This window comes from Oncorhynchus clarkii, chromosome 31 (assembly GCF_045791955.1).
Source record: "Oncorhynchus clarkii lewisi isolate Uvic-CL-2024 chromosome 31, UVic_Ocla_1.0, whole genome shotgun sequence".
In the NCBI taxonomy this organism is placed as follows: Eukaryota; Metazoa; Chordata; class Actinopteri; order Salmoniformes; family Salmonidae; genus Oncorhynchus; species Oncorhynchus clarkii.
The window spans coordinates 28,928,563-28,946,966 of NC_092177.1; the positions used below are offsets into that span (position 1 = coordinate 28,928,563).

General features: G+C 43.2%; 1 long non-coding RNA gene across 1 annotated transcript in view; it reads right to left on the minus strand.

The window, feature by feature from the left end:
• Positions 1–7,495: 7,495 nt before the first annotated feature.
• Positions 7,496–18,404, minus strand: part of LOC139391193 (uncharacterized) — a 31,614-nt gene continuing 20,705 nt past the window's right edge. Inside the window, exons 3-5 of the long non-coding RNA XR_011629569.1 lie at positions 15,804–15,897; positions 10,619–10,740; positions 7,496–7,977 (exon numbers count right to left, since the gene is read on the minus strand). This is a non-coding gene — a long non-coding RNA (uncharacterized lncRNA). The remainder of the gene's footprint in view (positions 7,978–10,618; positions 10,741–15,803; positions 15,898–18,404) is intronic.

Consider the following 18,404-nt stretch of genomic DNA (forward strand, 5'->3'; position numbering starts at 1 on the left):
TTTTGATCTTGTGCCCCACTGCAAACACATTCAGCTGTCTGCAGGTCTCCTAGCAACAGCAAACAAAGGCAGGGCCCATTTCAAGTTTCCCGCGGAGAGGCCAGTCCAGCGGAGCCTTTGATTTTAACTGGGAAAATAGCTGAGTGGGCACTACTGGCATTTGCCTTTCATTTACTCCAACCCCCCACCCCCCAAACCCTCCCCGCCAAAAAAAAGCTTTCTGGAACAGCCAAATCTTCATCTGTCTGTCCCCTGCATCCAACCAACCCCCCCACCCCCCTGATAATCGACCATGGCGAAGCAGCTCATTGAAACATTACAGTGTTTTGTTGAAGTTCTTTTTGTTTTGGTGCATAGTTACTGTTTCAGTAGCTAGAAAAGAGCTAGTGGAGGACTAGTCATTTGTGGTTTCTCTGTATTCGCTCCATTGTTTTCACCTCCTCTTTAAAGTCGACCCAATAGAGAATTTAGAGGCCGTATCTCAGGATTGTGACATCAAATTGTTTTTGAATCACATAATGTGTGTGTTTTCCTCCCCTACACAAGCACGTAAAGCTTTTTGTGTTTCAATGGAGCTGTTGCTGTTTTCTCAGCTATGAAATTCAGAATGCCTGCAGCTCTCCAGATGAACAGTGGAGCTGCCGAGAGTTTTCAGGGTCGTGGGACAGCCCTCAGAGGCAGCCTATTTGGAATTCAACTACATCCATAAAGTGGGCCGGACATTGAAAACATTTTTTGAAGTTGGGGAGGGGGGGGGGGGGGGGGTAGATGGATGGGGGTAATAACGTTGGGCTATGTAATGTTATCTTACTCCAATATTGCTTGCTTTCATCCAAAACGGCTCAGGAGATTAAACAAATGAAAGTGTTCCTCATTGTTTTGGTTTAATTTACTGTAATTGATGTTTCCATCTAGTTGCAGAGGCCTGCTAGAGCAATTGGTTGTGTTTGTAGGAGGACACGCAGCCCAGTGGGGTGTATTGACTCAGGCTGTTGACTAATACTGCGTTATTGCCAATTTTTAGGCTAACACTGCCCCCATTGTTTGTTGGTGACCAAACAGTACCCAGGCTCTACACTGAGACTATGCACAGCTCACCATGTACTGTATTTACATAGCATTTGGCAACTCAACAGAATATTAAATACTGTATTTGGAGTAATTTCAGCGCCCATGTGGTACGTTTATGTGTAGACTAAAGCGTTTTCATGAAGTGTGCATGTCGTAAACATCATATAACACGTACATTACTAAACATTAGCATTTAAATGGAGTGCTCTGTAGTACCATTCTAAAGCCGTGTAGTGCCAGACCTCCATATTCACTGTACCTCATCATATGTTTAGACGGAAGCAGAGACACACGTTAGACCATCTCAATATGTGCCACTCCTCCGAGCATGGAATGTACAGTTACAGTACACTTGAAATGAGTCCATGTATGTTTGTGCCATATAGAATATATTCTATGTCACAATATATACATCACAGTATATGACATTTTTGGAGTGAGCAAAAACACGGTGCAGAAGGAGTGTGGGTGTGGTTCCATTTGTCACTGCTCTCTTTAGGGGTTCAGAACTAGGTTTGAAAATGTCTGTCTTGATGTCACACGTTTTATTTTCGTATTGCAGAAATCTGTTCAGGGACCCCAACATTTTTCCAACCGTCAAGGGTGTCATTTTGTCTAAAAAAAACCAAAGTGCAACTGAATTGCCACCCCCAGTCCTTCTGTACGTTAAATTGGTTTGCTGATTCCAAGAGACAAGGTTGTATGTTGTATGTTGTGGTGCACCAGCCGCTTTGTCCCGTCTCAAAACATGACCAGTCGCCCTAAACACACCCCAAGGCTGGCCCATCCCGTCACACAAACAAACAGGCACACACACACACACATTTTGTTCTTCTGTCCTCATGGGGACCTAAAATTGATTTCCATTCAAAATCCTATTTTCCCTTTACCCTAAACTTAACCACTAACCCCTTACTCTAATTGTAACCCTAACCCTAACCTTAACCACTAACCCCTTACTCTAATTGTAACCCTAACCCTAACCTTAACCACTAACCCCTTACTCTAATTGTAACCCTAACCCTAACCTTAACCACTAACCCCTTACTCTAATTGTAACCCTAAACCTAAACCTACCCCTTAAGCTAAAATAGCCGTTGTCCTCATAGGGACGTGGGAAATGTCCCCAAGAGGGAGAATTTTCCTTGTTTTACTATCCTTGTGGGGACTTTTGAGGATTTTAGGTCCCCACAGGAATCGAAGAACCCCCCCTCCCACACACACACACACCACACAATCTGTCTCCTCCTCTAAAGTGTCCTTCCCTCACCACCTCTTTGACATTGCAATGTGACAGACAACCTCGTCCCACCGCCATTCGTCTTCAGGGTGACATCTGAAAAGCTAAAGCTAACAGACTCTGGCAGTATTGTCCCGAGTGATTGAGATGTTAACTTTTAGTGCTGTCTCCCTACAGTGCTGTTTCTCCCCCCCCTCCCCCTCTTGCTCCCCAGTCCCTCTGTCTCTCTTCCTCAGCAGCATTCTCTCTCTCCTCCATCTGACTGCGCCGTGAGAGAGCCAAGCCATTAGACACTCCCAAAGCTGATAATGAAGGCACAGAGGTGGTCCATAGCAGCGTGATGCGTTGGAGGAGAGGAGAGCAGGAGCAGAGGAGGAAGGTAGATTAGGATAATTGCCTGGCGTCGGGGGCAGAGAGAAAGAGAAAGATGTCTTACTACCATCCGTCTTCATTTTTTAAAGGAGTATTAGTGCAATATTGGCAAATTCAGGATTCATGGTTTATGAGGCGGAAAAAGAGAAATTGCAACATCAAATGAGAAATGTTTCTTTCCAGTGAATGTGCTCGGTAATCTGATAATAGGTGCAAAATGAATAAAATCTTTGCCAAATCTTGTTGTTGTTGTTTATACTGAGTATTAATCATGTGGTATGCATGTACAATTGAAGTTGGATGTTTACATACACCTTAGCCAAATACCTTTAAACTCAGTTTTTAACAATTCCTGACATTTAATCCTAGTAAAAATTCCCTGTTTTAGGTCAGTTAGGATCACCACTTTATTTTAAGAATGTGAAATGATAGTAGAGATAATTATTTATTTCAGCTTTTATTTCTTTCATCACATTCCCAATTGGTCAGAAGTGTACATACACTCAATTAGTATTTATTAGCATTGCCTTGAAATTGTTTAACTTGTGTCAAATGTTTCGGGTAGCCTTCCACAAGCTTCCCACAATAATTTGGGTGAATTTGGCCCATTCCTTCTGACAGAGCTGGTGTAACTGAGTCAGGTTTGTAGGCCTCCTTGCTCGCACACGCTTTTTCAGTTCTGCCCACAAATCTTCTATGGGATTGAGGTCAGGGCTTGTGATGGCCACTCCAATACCTTGACTTTGTTGTCCTTAAGCCATTTTGCCACAACTTTGGAAGTATGCTTGGGGTCATTGTCCATTTGGAAGACCCATTTGCGACCAAGCTTTAACTTCCTGACTGATGTCTTGAGATGTTGCTTCAATATATCCACATAATTTTCCTTTCTCATGACACCATCTATTTTGTGAAGTGCACCAGTCCCTCCTGCAGCAAAGCACCCCCAAAACATGATGCTGCCACCCCCGTGCTTCACGGTTGGGATGGTGTTCTTTGGCTTGCAAGCATCCCCCTTTTTTCTCCAAACATAACGATGGTCATTATGGCCAAACAGTTGTATTTTTGTTTCATCGGACCAGAGGACATTTCTCCACAAAGTATGATCTTTGTCCCCACGTGCAGTTGCAAACCGTAGTCTGGCTTTTTTATGGCGGTTTTTGGAGCAGTGGCTTCTTCCTTTCTGAGCGACCTTTCAGGTTATGTCGATATAGGACTCGTTTTACTGTGGATATAGATACTTTTGTACCCGTTTCCTCCAGCATCTTCACAAGGTCCTTTGCTGTTGTTCTGGGATTTATTTGCACTTTTCGCACCAAAGTACATTCATCTCTAGGAGACAGAACGTGTCTCCTTCCTGAGCAGTATGACAGCTGCGTGGTCCCATGGTGTTTATACTTGCATACTATTGTTTGTACAGATGAACGTGGTACCTTCAGGCATTTGGAAATTGCTCCCAAGGATGAACCAGACTTGTGGAGGTCTACAATTTTTTTCTGATGTGTTGGCTGATTTCTTTTGATTTTTCCATGATGTCAAGCAAAGAGGCACAGAGTTTGAAGGTATGCCTTGAAATACATCCACAGGTACACCTCCAATTGACTCAAATGATGTCAATTAGCCTATCAGAAGCTTCTAAAGCCATGATATTATTTTGGAATTTTCCAAGCTCTTTAAAGGCACAGTCAACTTAGTGTATGTAAACTTCTGACCCACTGGAATCGTGATATTGTGAATTATAAGTGAAATATTCTGTCTGTAAACAATTGTTGGAAAAATTACTTGTGTCATGCACAAAGTAGATGTCCTAACTGACTTGCCAAAGCTATAGCTTGTTAACAAGAAATGTGTGGAGTGGTTGAAAAACACGTTTTTAAAAAAATCTTTTTTGTTGTTGAATTTTACCCCTTTTTCTCCCCAATTTTGTGGTATCCAATTGTTTTAGTAGCTACTATCTTGTCTCATCGCTACAACTCCCGTACGGGCTCGGGAGAGACGAAGGTTGAAAGTAATGCGTCCTCCGATACACAACCCCACAACCCGATAAACAACCCAAGCCGCACTGCTTCTTTACACAGCGCGCATCCAACCCGGAAGCCAGCCACACCAATGTGTCGGAGGAAACACCGTGCACCTGGCAACCTTGGTTAGCGCTCACTGCGCCCAGCCCGCCACAGGAGTCGCTGGTGCGCGATGAGACAAGGTGCCAAACCCTCCCTAACCCGGACGACGCTAGGCCAAAAAACTAGTTTTAATGACTCCAACCTTAGTGTATGTAAACTTCCGACTTCAACTATAGGTCTATGCATCACCAGCTACACCAGCATATCTGTTGTTTATACAGCCGTGGCCGGGTCTCCTGCACCAGTAAGAGCTAAATATCTGGGTCTCTCCTGCACCAGTAAGAGCTAAATATCTGGGTCTCTCCTGCACCAGTTAGCACTAAATATCTGGGTCTCTCCTGCACCAGTAAGCACTAAATATCTGGGTCTCTCCTGCACCAGTAAGTGCTAAATTTCCGGGTCTCTCCTTCACTAGTAAGCTCTACAAATCCAGGTCTGTCTTACACCAGTAAGAGCTAAATATCCAGGTCTCTCCTAAACCAGTAAGCTCTAAATATCCGGGTCTCTCCTACACCAGTAAGCACTAAATATCATATGTCTCTCTTACATGGGCAAGCGCTAAATATCTGGACAATGATCTCTCAGAGAGCACCTACACCAGTAAGTGCTAAATATCATGTCTTTTGTGTGTGTGTGTATGTGCACGTTCATTTCCCTGTGTGCGTGAGTGTGTGCACGTGTGTGTGTGTGTGCAGCAGTAAGTGCTAAATATCTGGCCCAGACACAGACACAGTGTTGGGAATGCTGGCAGATTTCAAGGTAATGTCTTCTTCCAGCTACTTCAGCAGGACATCATCTCATTATGAATGAAAGAGACTAGCTACACCACAGTAAGCATTATGCATGGATTTGTAATGGTGCTCACATTTGTAACAATGATTTCTCACTGGCTTGCTCTAACTCTTATTTATTCCAGTCATGCATTTTATACAACACTCGAGTGAAATTCAGATTTAACACCACACCAAAATAATACACTCAATGATCACACTTTAAAAAACGTGTTTGTTTTTTCCTCTTATTCATGTAGCGGCTGATGTTGTTATTACACCCCTGACAATGGTGAGGAATTCTGCTCTGTCTGTGTCTCCTGTTTTAATCTGGTTGGGTACCTAACACGGCTGTCAGTCACCACCACTCAACATTCATTTTTCAGTGTGTTACCTTGCATTACTTTCTGTTATATTCAACAATCACCCCATTTAAATTAGAAACGTTTCCAATCAAAGAATCCATGCATCGACACTAGTTAAAAATACATATTTTAGGGCCTCCCGAGTGGCGCAGTGGTCTAAGGCACTGCATCGCAGTGCTAGCTGTGCCACTAGAGATTCTGGGTTCGAGTTCAGGCAATGTTGTGACTGGGAGACCCATGGGGCACACAATTGGCCCCGCGTCGTCCAGGTTATCAGGAGGGTTTGGCCGGAGGGGATATCCTTGTCCCATCGTGCACTAGCGACTCCTATGCGCAGGGCGCAGTGCACGTTGTCACAGTCACCAGGTGTATGGTGTTTCCTCCAACACATTGGTGCGGCTGGCTTCCGGGTTAAGTGGGCATTGTGTCAAAGAAGCAGTGCGGCTTGGTTGGGTTGTGTTTTGGAGGACGCATGGCTCTCGACCTTCGCCTCTCCCGAGTCCGTACTGGAGTTGCAGCGATGAGACAAGACTGTAACTACCGAATAGATAACATGAAAAATTGTGGAGAAATGGGGTAAAATTAAAAAATAATAATATATATATGTATGTATATATTTACCCTATTGCTGCCAATGTAAGGTCTCGATTCAATCCGTTTCGCCGAAGTTCAGCGTTATATCGCACTTACAATGTGAAAGTAATTTCCGATTGAGCTGACATATGCAAAGTTTACTGTGAATGCAGTCTCCACAAGCGCGGGAACATTGCATTTAAACTTAAATCACGCTATAGCTCTCAACTTCGGCGATACGGCTTGAATCAAGCCCTTAGTCCATCACCCGGTCAACAATGTTATAGTCAGTTAACACTGGGGCTCGGGCTAGCGGCGTGACTGGGACCAGTGTGGCCCAGATTCCTCTCCTCCACGTCCAGACTGTGGCAGCTCATTCCAAGCCCCACAAGGGGCACCTGGCTCCCCTCCCTCCCCTGGCTGGATCAATGACTAGGGCCATCCCAGCCCAGAGACCAGGGGTCAGCATCAAAAGCCCCCTGCCCACATCCCTGCCACCTGGTGCTCTCTTTCGGACGAGGGGGTACACTTCCACCCCTCCACCCTCTCTGAACAGGCCAGTCTGTGTGGACATGGAGCACGAACAGGGCTGTCGTGTGATCTCCCATGCCCCCCTCCCCAGCCACCACCCACAGGGAGAGGGTGAGGGGTCAACCCCATCAGACCACCACACGACTCACAGAGCCATTTGATGAGGGGATCTGTTTATGATTTCATTATGCCAGTTGAATCCTGATCCTGAGCCCTCCTCAACGTGGCAGTGATTGAGTGGTTGTTTGGAATGTGTTTGTGTCATCTGTGGTCAAAACCTTCATGTTGGAAAATGTTTGTTTTCAGGGATTGGTGGATGTGAAGTGGACCTGGTCATTGAAGGTTGGTAGCTGGCTGTTTTCCTCACTTCATTACTGGTTCAAATGAACACATCAACAACATACTGTTATTTATGATACCGTTTATTGGGTCGTCAATAAACGGAAGGGCAGATATGACACCATATTAACAGTTGTGATAATGAATCTGACATGTTTCTGCCATAACAAAATGCATGAGTTGGAATCACAACAGACTTTTGTTTTCACTAACTCATGCAGGATAATGTACGGTGTGCCACTACCACACAGTCCTACCCAGGTACACCACAAGAAAATATTCAGCCATTCTTGAAGGACAATGGAAGTTAAATATGTATGGGTCATTGTTATTAAAATAAACACATTTTTGACATTGATGACTTCATTACAGTGTTAGACTTTACTGACTGACTTTACTGACTCTTGGAAGTGTTTTATGGTCATTAAACTTTGATACAACATGAAGACTCAGTTTCTCTGTCACAGATACTGTATATCGTACAGGATGTCAGTACATCAACTCCATGAATACATATTCATTTGTTTATTGAGCTCTTCTTCCATTTCTTCCCTCCATTCTTTCCTCCAGTGCGTTAGCAGATCCCAGTATGTCCCCTAGTCTTGTGAACAAGGGATGAAAAGGAGAGAAAAAAAGGTCTGATGAGTTTGGCAAAGGGAGGACGGATGGGGAGACAGATGGCATGAAGTCTGCATGGCTCTGGCCTGGCGCTAAAATCCTCCTCTCTCACATTCCAACAAATCCTAGCAGGAGGCTGGGGAGTCTGCCACGCCACTCAGTGGGTCCACGGGGTTCTCTCTGCATCTCTCTCCTCGCTCCCCTGCACACCCCGTAAGTCCCTGACCAAGGGTGTCAGCCCCCCCAACACCATATAACCACACCTATAAATATATTAAAAGGCTACTTCAGGATTTTGCCAAAGGGGCCCTTTATCTACTTGCCCAGAGTCAGAAGAATTAGTGGATACCATTTTTATGTCTCTGTGTCCAGTATGAAGGACGTTCGAGGTAGTTTCGTGAGCCAATGTTACCTAGCGTTAGCGCAATGACCGGAAGTCTATGGTTATCTGCTAGCATAAAGTATCCCTTTAAGATGTGTACAGTATATAGTATGATGGGATTTGTGAGTTTACTGGCCTGCTAGATAAGAGACACAGGAGGGTGGGAGATGGAGACTGAGGCGCTGATTGTTAGTATGGAATTGGGCAGAATCGGGCCAGGTGTGTGGGATAGAATTGGGAGTGGACCTATCCCTCCACTCTAGTGTCAGATCTCATTGAGTAAACATAGGACCAAAGACTGTAATCCATTTATATGTGAGGAAGAAAACAAAGGAGCTTTTCAATTAGTCTTGTCATCCCCAGCTCCCGATAAGGAGGAAACGCTAGCAAGTTGAGCCTGTCATAGGCCAGACATGCCCCGCTCAGATTGCCTCGTATCCTCCTCAGTCGGTCCGTCAGCGGGCCTAAGTGTAACTGCATAGTAATCACACACAGACAGTATGCCCTACCGCTGGCCCCGCAGTGACCGCATGACATCTTTATGCATTTCCAATTTTAGGAATGTGCATTGAGGAGCACCATATAAAAGCACATCAGCAATATGATAATCATGTTTAGAATGTCATTTTCGGACTGTACTCTGTGCACTTTCAAGCTTTCTCTCTCTCTCTCTCTCTCTGCACTTTTCCTTCTGCTTGTCCTAATGAGTGGCTCTTATGAGAATAGAGCATACTTTGAAAAGGTCACAGGAGGTTTGAGTATCACATTGCTGTTAATGATAATGAAAATAAAAAGAGCAATCCGTGCCAAATCTATCTCTGAGCTTTTGTCCCTCTCCATATGGAATGTGATTTATCTGCAGTTGGTCATATGAATTGCTTTGCATCATTGTAAGGAAGTGTGTATCTCATTACGATACAAAGGCTGTTATTCATTTGTTGTTCTATGCTAATGTGGGATGTGCCTCAGAGGCTACTATGATGAAAGGTACAGTAGTGAACCATCTGGCTCGTACAGAGAACCGTAAAGTGTTTTTTATTCGGCTGTACTCATAGGGGAGCCCTTTCATGGACCCTTTTTGGTTCCAGATAGAACCGCTTTGGGGTTCCATGTACAATACCAGTCAAAAGTTTGGACACACCTACTCATTCAAGGGTTTTTCTTTATTTAATGCTTTTCCAACAGTCTTGAAGGAGTTCTCACATATGCTGAGCACTTGTTGGCTGCTATACTTTCACTCTGAGGTCCAACTCATCCCAAACCCCAGAGGGTTCTACATGGAACCCAAAAGGGTTATACCTGGAACCAAAAAGGGTTATCCTATGAGGACAACTAAAGAGAGTTTCAACGCAAAATTTCACTGCAGAATTGGCCATAAACTTGTCGTAAACATTTGGTTTTTCATAAGATTCTTAATTGCCGTATAGCCTACTGATAAAGCTGATTCACATTCAACCACAAAGCCATAATAGCCATTATTATACATTAATCTGACATTCACAAGTGGATCTGCACTGACTTTCGCTCCCTACAGCATAGAGACAGAGACAGAGGGGTTGGCCGTCCTTCCTCAGTGGCAGGGCAGAGTGACATTACCATCCCCAGGCCTGCTGGCACAGATATCACCCACAGGATGGGAGAGTGGCAGGGTCGATGGCCCCATGTTGGCTCCTGGCTCCGTCCAATTCTGTCGCCTTTGTCCCCCTTGCCCCTTCCACCCCCTCTCTCAGAAAGAAAAGGCAAGATGGTTTCCGCCAGTCTCTCAGTGCATTGATCAGAGGCCAGACCTCCATTAGCTAAAGGTCAGTTAAGGCCAGCGGATGGGGTCCTGGACGGGTCCTGTGTGCGTGTCCTTTGGGGGGACCCAGACCCACTCTCAGGCCCAGCCAGGGAACATGTCCTTGTCACCGGGTTCACAGTGCTCTGTGCCGTCTCTGCAGCTCCCCATGGCCATGGTAGTGGGAGGATGTCCCCCCTCCGCTCCCTGGGCTTGGTCGATGCATCCAGCAGGCTGCCCCTTTCTACATCTACCTCCATTCTGTTTGATCTCAGCCACATTATACTACACCATTGTCCCTCTCCAAAAATCAAAGACTCATTCGTTCTAATTTTCTCCCTCCAATAGAATGCCACAGTAAATGAGGTGCCTAGCTCCTACTACAGATGATCACAGCGGCACAATTACATCAAATTGCCAGTCCAGACCTGTGGTTTCACATCACTGAATGGCAGTTTACCTTATAAGCCTGTGAATGAATGGGGGATAATTGTGGTGATAAACAGTGTGGAGGCTGAATCTGCCGTCGGGTGGGATCCATTTCCTGTGTTGTCAGGGGCACCAGTGATGGAGAGGGCTGAGCTGCACACACAGAGAAAGGCAGATGAGATTATTTGCATACACACACACACACACACACACACACACACACACACACACACACACACACACACACACACACACACACACACACACACACACACACACACACACACACACACACACACACACACACACACACACACACACACACACACACACACACACACACCCTCACACAGTCACACACGGACACACACACACACACACACACACACGCACACACACACGCACACACACACACACACACAGATGATGATTGTCTATAGCTTCTGTCAGGTTGTGTTTTTTTTTCTCCAGCCATGGAGACCTCATCCTGGGAAATCGAGCAATTTCTGATTGAAAACAGTGGCGGTAATTAGAGCACTCACTATTTGTAACCACTTGGCATTACATTAGTATGCAAAGCTGGCAGTCAGCTAATCTGGGGGAAAACGTTTGTTTCCTTAATTGCCCTCTTAGGACAAAAGGAAAGGGAGGGGGGAGAGAATATAGTAGAATGTTAACTTGCTCCTGCTAGAAGGGAGCCTGGTGTGTTCAAGGGACGTGGCTCCCTCAACACAGGGGTCACACACACATAAACACTTGGACACACATGCTTATAGATTGATAACCAGTGGTTTGGAATATGAACTATACAATGTGACAATGGGGTCATCTTCCTATCTTGCTCTTTGTATGAAGGCATATGAATCCACCTGGTCTGTGTCAGGCCAGTTGTTCCTGTCTATCCTATCTGCCTCCTCACCTTGGCTTCACTGACATTAGGACGACACTACCTCACATTGCCGAAAGGTTACCCTGTCTTCTCACGCTCATCATCTTCACCGGTCTTTCTCATTCTACCTATTCAGTGTTAGCTCTTTGTAAACAGGCTAAGAATATTACCCCTCTCTACTCTACTAATATTACCCCTCTCTACTCTACTAATATTACCCCTCTCTACTCTACTAATATTACCCCTCTCTACTCTACTAATATTACCCCTCTCTACTCTACTAATATTACCCCTCTCTACTCTACTAATATTACCCCTCTCTACTCTACTAATATTACCCCTCTATAATCTACTAATATTACCCCTCTCTACTCTACTAATATTACCCCTCTCTACTCTACTAATATTACCCCTCTCTAATCTACTAATATTACCCCTCTCTACTCTGCTAATAACCCCTCTCTATACTAATATTACCCCTCTCTACTCTACTAACTCTATCATATTACCCCTCTCTACTCTACTAATATTACCCCTCTCTACTCTACTCATATTACCCCTCTCTACTCTACTCTACTAATATTACCCCTCTCTACTCTACTAATATTACCCCTCTCTACTCTACTAATATTACCCCTCTCTCTCTACTAATATTACCCCTCTCTACTCTACTAATATTACCCCTCTCTACTCTACTAATATTACCCCTCTCTACTCTACTAATATTACCCCTCTCTACTCTACTAATATTACCCCTCTCTACTCTACTAATATTACCCCTCTCTACTCTACTAATATTACTCCCCTCTACTCTACTAATATTACCCCTCTCTACTCTACTAATATTACCCCTCTCTACTCTACTAATATTACCCCTCTCTACTCTACTAATATTACCCCTCTCTACTCTACTAATATTACCCCTCTCTACTCTACTCATATTACCCCTCTCTACTCTACTAATATTGCCCCTCTCTACTCTACTAATATTACCCCTCTCTACTCTACTAATATTACCCCTCTCTACTCTACTAATATTACCCCTCTCTACTCTACTAATATTGCCCCTCTCTACTCTACTAATATTACCCCTCTCTACTCTACTAATATTACCCCTCTCTACTCTACTCATATTACCCCTCTCTACTCTACTAATATTGCCCCTCTCAATGTCTTTAATAGGTCAGTATAGTCCCAATTTAATGACTTCCTCCCTGCAGGCACCTTTGGCTTTAAATTGGTCCTGTGTTAATGGATCTAAATATGTATAGAATTACTGTGTAAGAAGTTTGTAAGTTCAAGCAGTTATGAACTACTTGACACTTTAAATATAACATTTTTGCACGTAGGGATTTTGCAATGGTAAGTACTATGCTGAAGCCTACAATCCCCTGTCTGATACAATGTCATTTTATTTTATTCCTCCCCTGTAGGATGACTCAAGTGTTGCTGTCAGAGGAGTCCTGCTCTACAATCCCTATTTTATATAAGATGAGTCTCTACTCTCATCCCAATCATAATGCTATCGTCGCGGCCTCCCGGGTGGCACAGTGGTCTAAGCTGTGCCACCAGAGATCCTGGGTTTGAGTCCAGGCTCTGTCGCTGCCGGCCGCGACCGGGAGGCCCATGGGGCACAATTGGCCTAGCGTCGTCCCTGTTAGGGAGGGTTTCGCCGGCAGGGATGTCCTTGTCCCATTGTGCACTAGCGACTCATGTGGCGGGCCTGGGCGCAGTGAACGCTGATCAGGTCGCCAGGTGTATGGTGTTTCCTCCGACACATTGGTGCGGCTGGCTTCCGGGTTGGATGGACAGTGTGGTTGGGTTGTGTTTTGGAGGACGCGTGGCTCTCGACCTTCGCCTCTCCCGAGTACATACGGGAGTTGCAGCGATGAGACAAGACTGTAACTACTACCAATTGTGGAGAAAAGGGGGCTTTTTTTTAAATGCTATGGTCTGCTCGCTTTCCCTTCTGCTCCAACCTTTCTCTACTACAACCAGGGTCCTCCTTCTGCCCAGATGACCTTTAGAGTCTCTCTCTCACCTTTATAAGGTACATGCACCTGTACACTGTATTCTTGTTACATTCCACAGACTATAAAACCAAAAATGTCACTCAAACAGAAGGAGGAACTAACAAAGAGTCACTGACAACAACCAAAACGAAACAGGTGGGGTTTTAGGAGTGGTTCTGAAAGACACTCATGGGGGTGTCCACTGAAAGTTGACTGGCAACAAGAACTGGGACCTAAAAAACACCCACCATGAGCACCCACTAATAGGCAAACAAAAGAGAAACCCACACCAAACTTAAAGACAGGAAGCAAACTAAAAAGTGGAGCAAAACAAAAACAGGGAAGAACAGATAAAAGATTGTCTTTCTAGAAATCAAACAGGGAGAGCCAACTAAAGGTGTTGACCCTCCACATCTCTCAAGACAACTGGAGGATTGGGCCAGCCGCTCTTAAATATCACCTGTGCCAGCACAGATGGAAACCCCATTCCAACTAACGAGATGGACCAACCAGCACAGGTGGAACACATACTGACTAACGAGGTGCCACCAATTGGTGAACCCTATGTGCTAAAGTACTATTCGAGCTACAGTCCAATCTCAAAACATCAATGGAGGAAAAAAAACTGTAACAATTATCAACAGGGAAGTACACTGTATGCTCTACCATCTCCTCTGTAACAATCTCTCTCACCCATTGGTTGACCTGACATTGGTATTGGTATTCTAAACGATATCATAGCCACCATCGATAAAAGACAATACTGTGCAGCCGTATTCATCGACCTGGCCAAGGCTTTCGACTCTGTCAATCACCACATTCTTATCGGCAGACTCAACAGCCTTGGTTTCTCAAATAACTGCCTCGCCTGGTTCGCCAACTAATTCTCAGATAGAGTTCAGCAGTCTCTATGGAGGGTGCCTCAGGGTTCAATTCTCGGGCATACTCTTTTCTCTGTATACATCAATGAAGTTGCTCTTGCTGCTGGTGATTCTCGGATACACCTCTACGCAGACGACACCATTCTGTATACTTCTGGCCCTTCTTTGGACACTGTGTTAACAAACCTCCAGACGAGATTCAATGCCATACAACAGTCCTTCCGTGGCCTCCAACTGCTCTTCAATGCAAGCAAAACTAAGTGCATGCTCTTCAACCGATTGCTGCCCATACCCACCCTTCTAGCATCACTACTCTGGACGGTTCTGACTTAGAATATGTGGACAACTACAAATACCTAGGTGGCTGGTTAGACTGTAAACTCTCCTTCCAGACTCACACTAAGCATCTCCGATCCAAAGTTAAATCTAGAATCAGCTTCCTATTTCACAACAAAGCATCCTTCACGCATGCTGCCAAACATACCCTCGTAAAACTGACTATTCTTCAGATCCTTGACTTCGGCGATGTCATTTACAAAATAGCCTCCAACACTCTACTCAGCAAATTGGATGTAGTCTATCACAGTGTCATCCATTTTGTCATCAAAGCCCCATATACTACCCACCACTATGGTCTCGTTGGCTGGCCCTCGCTTCATATTCGTCGCCAAACCCACTGGCTCCAGGTCATCTATAAGTCTTTGCTAGGTAAAGCCCCACCTTATCTCAGCTCACTGGTCACCATAGCAGCACCCACCCGAAGCACGTGTTCCAACAGGTATATTTCACTGGTCATCCCCAAAGCCATTCCTCCTTTGGCCGACTTTCCTTCCAGGTCTCTGCTGCCAATGACCGGAACAAATTGCAAAAATCACTGAAGCTGGAGACTCATATCTCCCTCACTAACTTTACGCATCAGCTGTCAGAGCAACTTATCGATCATTGCACCTGCACATAGCCCATCTGTAAATAGCCCATCCAACTACCTCATCCCCATTATTTATTTTTTTGCTCCTTTGCACCCCAGTATCTCTACTTGCACATTCATCTTCTGCACATCTATCACTCCAGTGTTTAATTGCTAAGTTGTAATTATTTTGCCACTATGGCCTATTTATTGCCTTATCTCCCTTATCTTACTACGTTTGCACATACTGTATATAGACTTTTCTATTGTGTTATTGACTGTACGTTTCTTTATCCCATGTGTAACTCTGTGTTGTTGTATGTGTTGCACTGCTTTGCTCTATCTTGGCCAGGTCGCAGTTGTAAATGAGAACTTGTTCTCAACTGGCCTACCTGGTTAAATAAAAAATAAAAAATACAAATGGATTGATTTTCTCTTCTATTTTATTATGCACTTTTCTTTTGCCCAGTACCACCATGACATATGATGTGCATTTGACAAGAAAAATGTTGACAATCTTTATATACCTTTAATATGGATGGAGAATGACTTTCTGTGGTTGCAGGGCTGGAGAATCCACAGCCTGGCAAACTTCATGGTCAGATGTTCCGTTGGCTCGTCCTGCACACAAAGTCAAATACAGCCCAATTAACACCGTCTGCAGCAGGGACTAGACAAAACAAAGACAGGATCATACAAGTACATCAGGTCACACTTTCAAAAGGAAAAAGTATTGATAGATGTTGCTCTTGGTGCATCTTTTCTGGGTTTTGTGGTGCATTTACCTTTTCAAATATGGTAAATTGATCTTGGCAGTGAGTTGTATGAGTGAACCCCTAATGATGAACATGAGTCCATCCAGGATCCATTTTAGACGATTCATTACGATTCACTGCACCATACAACACGGCAAAACACGTGTCTTGTTATTCAAATAGCAGCTAAAATATACCATTGTCCTTAATTTGAGCAGTTTTGATGGTTTTATGACTGCAGCTGATTTAAATACATTGTTTTCAAGTTCAAGCTATGCCTGCATGGGGTCTGCTGACTGAAAGACTAACAGACACAGAGACTAAATAAAGGAATTACTCATAATAGGCTACTTTGTAAAATATGACGATATGCATCAACATAATTTAATTAATTGAAAATATTTAATGAATATCAACACTGTGTTATGTTGGTCACCATATCAATGCATTCTGGTTTACGATTATACTATAGATCAATTTATAGATCAATATATTTTTACAAATCAGACCATAACAAAACACACATTTAATCATAAAGGAGGGGTACAGCATTATTTCAGTTGGATTGACAATTGACAGGTAAGAGAGAGGTTTACAAAGAAGTACCTTTTTCTAGCAACAGGCCTAAATTTCAACATTATATGGGCTTCAAATTGCGACAGACATGATCGGATTCGTTTTGCGCATTGGATTCCTGCATCGAACAACATGGCTGATAAATTACTTGAAAATAAGCACAAAAATGATTATTTTTGTAAAAATCAATTCAAATTCGTTAAATATAAAGAACCATGGTCTGTCTTCTTTGCGCAGATCAACTTTTGCACACCTGAAGTCAAGTTCTCAATACATCACAGGTGCGCAGGATCGGGAAAAAACTGATTTAATGTGTAATTCGTTCCCATAGCCCGCAAAACAAACACCACATGCAATGTTTCTGTCAACTTTCGTCAAGGCAAGACTTTCTTCTGTAAAACTATTCCATTAACTTACAGCAAATTGTTTTCTACCTTTTCTATATTTTAATTTACCTATTCACGCTTCGATAACAATTTCAACCCACTATCCAAATTCAGACGATTTCACAATGAGACCTTTAGGATATTGCCTTTTGACTTTCAAATAGCCTTATTTCGATAAAAGTTACATTTTTTTACAGGGTCGTTTGTATTTTGACTTGACAAAAGGGGTGAACTACGAGTTTGTCAAAAGATTGAATGACAGACAATCGTTTATCCCTTTACATTTTACATCAATGAGGGGGGAAGTTGGATGCGACAGGTGAAGAAAACGAGCTGTTGAGTTTATCCCTGTTTAAATCACTTGGTCTGCTATTTGTTTACATTGGTAATAACTATACAATGCCGAACAACCTATTTAGAATAGAATATTCAACACATTAGAATACATATCTCATTCAAGTAAACATTCTAGCTTATTTTGCCATCATATCATCTTGCTAGCCTATCCACACAAAATCGTGTCACGGTATTCTAAGTTGGTTTCAAATCATCCACATAAAAGGATACGAAATGAACTAATGAGTCATTTATTAGACATACTTTCACTAATTGTGATATCCTATCACAAATTAATTGATCAGAGCCTTGCTGCGTTTCAATCATTTTCTGTCACAATCTTTTCAGACCACTATAGAAGCAACTAGGCAACCGAAACACATGTTTCGGGAAAGTATAAAAAATTGTGATGATAAGAATGTGAAGTTAAATTAGACTACAGAAACATACGGATTTGAGGATAAAAAGTGGTTAATTTCCCTCCAGATTTGGTCATTTAATACAAGGCGTGTGACAACCTGTGTACATTCATAGCAAACAAAAATGATGTTTTAGGTAAGGTTAGTGTCAGGTGCGAGAAAATGTACAACTAAAAAGGAAACTTTACTCTGTACAAGATCCCAATTTGAGAACACACTTCTGACACATTTACATCATTTATCCAGTCCCTAGTTTAATATTTGACTTGTTTTATTCATGAGGGGTAATTTCATGTCGTCTTTTCAAAAAGAATAAATATTACGCTTTTAACTCAATTTAGGCGCACATATTTTAGAAATGGTCTATAAAGAAATAGAATAATCGGGACTCTGAAATTTGTATCGTTCACTTTTAGTGAGCCATCAATCAAACAAATACATGTTCGTCTTTAGGTTTAGGCTATGGCATAAACAAAATAAATAAGTTATTAGGCGTTAAAATCTTTTAAAACGTTTAATATCTGACTGTAGACTATTATTCAATAAAATGTCAACTAAAATAGGAAAACCCACAGTTACAGTTGAGTCATTTAGCTGAAGCTCTTAACCAGAGTGACTTACAGGAGCAATTAGGGTTAAGTGCTTTGCTCAAGGGC